Here is a 4,399-nt window from a genome sequence, read left to right on the forward strand (position 1 = left end):
ACCTCCCTCAAATGCTCCTCATGCTGCTCTCTAGATCTCGAATATACCAGAATATCATCGATAAATACAATCACCGACCGATCCAACATCGGCCTACATACTCTGTTCATGAGATCCATGAACACAGCCGGGGCATTGGTGAGCCCAAAAGGCATCACCACAAACTCATAATGCCCATAACGCGTCCTGAACGCTGTCTTCTGGACGTCCTCATCCCGCACTCTCACCTGATGATATACAGACCTCAAATCGATCTTGGAGAACCAAGATGCTCCCTGCAACTGATCGAACAAATCGTTGATCCTCGGTAACGGGTAACGGTTCTTGACCGTCAGCTTGTTCAACTCCCGATAATCAATGCACATCCGGTGTGAACCATCCTTCTTCTTGACGAACAAGATAGGTGCTCCCCATGGCGAGCTGCTCGGCCGAATAAATCCCTTCCCCAACAGCTCCTGAAGCTGCAAGGATAACTCTTACATCTCTGGAGGTGCAAGGCGATAAGGCACCTTAGCGATAGGCGTGGCCCCCGGAACCAAATCAATACTGAACTCCACTTGCCTCACAGGAGGCACACCCGGCAACTCCTCGGGAAAAACATATGGAAACTCACGCACCACCGGAACCTCCTCAACTGAACTCGGTCTCCCGGAAGCCACTCGCGTATCCATCACATACGCCACAAAACCCTTACAGCCCGGCTGTAGACACTGCCTCGCCCAAGCGGCCGAACAAAAATCTGATCCCGAACGTGTACCCTTGCCGTACACCGAAAGAACTCCCCCACTAGGGTCTCGTATGGTCACCAACTGACGCTCGCAGTCGATAACTGCGCCAAATTTGCTCAACCAGTCCATGCCGACAATGACACATACATCACCCATCGCAATAGGAACCAGATCAATCGGGAACTCAACACCGAAAATCCCTAACACGCATCCCCGGAGAACCTCCATGGCATAAATCACTCTCTCGTCAGCTATGGAAACTCTTAGAGGCCGACTCAACACCTCACAACTAACACTGATATGCTGACTAAAGGCCAAAGATACAAAAGACCGACTCGCACCCAAGTCAAATAACACTAAAGCAGGTACAGAGTTCACAAGGAAAGTACCTACGCATAACATAATATAAGCATAATATCTTGTCACACCCTAAAACCAGGAACGGCGGAAACGTTCTGGGGCGGAGGACGTCATGTATAATATCAACAACAATGTAAAGTATTAATCAAGCAACAACATCATCCATTGCATTAATAAAATAATTATTATACAATTGTATTCTGTCAAATTTTGATAAACACTAAAACATAAATCAAAATGAAAGATAAGTCTTGAATAAGCTCCATCTTCCTATCTCCTTGCATCGGTACCTGTCTATGATGACCTGAGGATACAAGTAATTTTGAAAGCGAGTATCAGCTTTAAAGCTGGTGAGATCATAAGTATTAATGTGTCTTAACTTGTAAAACTTATAATTTTTAAGACTTGACATTGTTTTGAAAGAAAGCTCATATAAGTATGAAAATGTTTGTAGATCAACTGTAAATGTTTGAAAATCCCTAGAAATCCCTATGATTCCTATTAGTAACAAAAGGAGTCTTCTACCAAGACTTAACTGTTCTCATTGTAATCTTCTACCAAGATCTAATTGTGTTACTATTATTATCATTATAAGAAATTGTATCCTTTGGTACTAGGATACCTAAATATAATTTACCTCATTGGTTATGTGAATAAGTCACAAAATGTGGGTAATAATATAACTAACCTGAATAATACCCTTTGGTACTAGGGTAACTATCATCGTTAACTTTAAGCCATCTGTAGACGTACTCTTACCTCTGTTGCTAACAGCTGGGAATAGGAATAGTTAATCCCTTAATCATGTACCTGTAATGGTACCAACCGTTTGACATCCGTGGATGTGCTTTTACCTCTGTAGCTAATAGAGATTCTAGGAATGGTCAATCCCCCAATCGTATCCTCTAGCACTAGGATAATAAATCCATTCTATCTCGTCGAATATGTGATTGTATCACAAGTTAAAGGTAAGAATGAGGATTTGATAACAGAGTCGATACATATAAAATGTAATAGGACTCCTACTGATATATCTATGCACAAGTACTCCTATAATTATAATAATGTAAATATTATAGTAGAGTATGGTAAGGTTCTACGTGTGCTAGCCGTAATGTGTGTTCTCTCTATCTAGTAAGTATAGTAATTGTACTGTAATGTTCAACGTGTGCTAGCTGTAATGTGTGTTCTCTTTATCTAGCAAGTATAGTAATGTAAACGTTCTAGTATAGATGTATGTGTTCTCGTCCTAGTATAGTTGTACATGTAATGTATAGTAATGTTCTAGAAAGTATTGACTCATGAATGAACTGACTCATTGTATGATATCTCGTTCTAGTAATGGTTCTAGTATCTCCCTGAACTACCCATATGGTAGCTTACTAGTAATCTAAGTGGTACGTAAGGACGTGGATGTATACCCTTGCAACCCAAGGGCATAAGATGAACTGGAAGGACCCTTTTATGACTTTATATGTACACATGATATATAACTAATATTTAAACGACCTTCGGACGAGTATCCGATATCCCGCCAGACCACATCTCAAGCGTGAAAAGGAAATAGGGTGGATAGCCTTCCTAAGTCTTTTAAACATTTCTTATATAACTATACATATAGAGGCATGCAATTATAATATAAAAGCATAAATAAGTTTAGTAAAACATTTGAAATATGAAATATAAATATTAGTCTAAGGAAAGATCCACTTGATGTCAATCTATAAAACAATTTGAAGGCATAAGTTTGATAAAACAATATAAGTACAAGGAACATTTGTTTGATAAAACAATATAAGTACAAGGAACATTTGTTTGAAAACACAGTTGTAAATAAGTTTGAAATATGATAAACAGAGTAAGAGGTACAGTGAAATAAGTAGTTTGAAACATATAAAATGTTTATAAAAATCATTTGAAGGAAACTGTTTGGTAAAACGGCTAATGAGTAGCCAAATCTTTTGAATGCTGTATATTAATCACATGTGATTGATGTAATAAATAATATAATCCTACTTACTAATCCCCCCATAAAACATTTAAAATAGTTTAAAACATTAGTTAAGGGGTATGAACTCACCTGCAGTATGTGACTGGAATTGAACGGACTGTTATCGTACGGAAGGATCAGACAAGTGTTGGGTGTCAAGTGAAGACTTAGACACACATAACGATCCTAATTACATATGAAGACATATGTATATAAATAATTAGAGATTAAATCACTAATTATACAAGTATAACATTTAAGCACGAGGACAACACTTTTGGTCAAGTGCTAGGAGGCTAATGGGTTGCAACAAAGAAGTGCAATGCCCCTAATGGAAGTTTAAGGTCAAAAGACCATATTCATTGGAGTTTACGGCCCAGGGGAGTAAGCTCCTGGCCGTAAACTCTCAACGAAGTCATGAAACGGAGTTTAGAAGTACTACAACCTTAGAGGGGAATTGTTTCAAGGCTATACAAGTGTTTGGGCACCACATTGACTCCTTTGGGGAGTTTACGGCCCAAAGACCCTTTTCCCTTGGAGTTTACGGCCTTAAACTCCCTTGGGAGGGTTCTTATTGTTCTTTCAAGTCTCCAACAATTCTAGGAACAAGTCTAGGCTTTGACACTTGGCTTAAGGAAGGTTTAAGGGACTAAATGGAACCATTTGATGGAGTTTACGGGCATAGAACTCTTTGGGCCGTAAACTCCCTCACACATGAGGTTCTAAGAATTTTAACTAGTCAAAAACTCATCTAGGTACTTGCCCTAAAAGTCTCTTGGCCTAAGGAAGTGTCTAGGGTGTCCTTTGACCCCTTAATAGGAGTTTACGGCCCAAGAAATACTCTTGGCCATAAAATCTTCAACACTTGAGCTTTTCATGAGTTTTCTAGGTCCTAAACACTTTAAGGTATTTGCCTAAAATGAAGACTAAGCCTTAGGAAGAGTTTGAAGGGATTTTGGCCCTAAATCTTGGAGTTTACGGCCTAAGGAACATCTTAGCCGTAAACTCCCTTCCAAAGTTAGTTTGTAATTGTTTTGTTGGTCTAAGACATGAGTTTAAGGCTTCTAGGTTCTTGTTCTAAGGCTAAAGGATCACTAGGCACTCATTTGTGCCCTTTACTTGGAGTTTACGGCCCAAGAGATGGTTCCTTGGCCGTAAACGCCTCAAACTAAGTGGTTTCGATTTGTTTCTAGCCTCTAGTGTTCATACTTAAGGTGCTTAGCTAGATGCCTAACACGGAAATGGGTCTAGGTGGCCTTTAGGCTTGATTTTGGAGTTTACTCCCCAAGAACGTTCTTGGGCGGTAAACTCCCAGATCTTG

The sequence above is a fragment of the Lactuca serriola genome, chromosome 7 (genome assembly GCF_051521515.1).
Source record: "Lactuca serriola cultivar US96UC23 chromosome 7, Lser_US96UC23_V15, whole genome shotgun sequence".
Taxonomy (NCBI): Eukaryota; Viridiplantae; Streptophyta; class Magnoliopsida; order Asterales; family Asteraceae; genus Lactuca; species Lactuca serriola.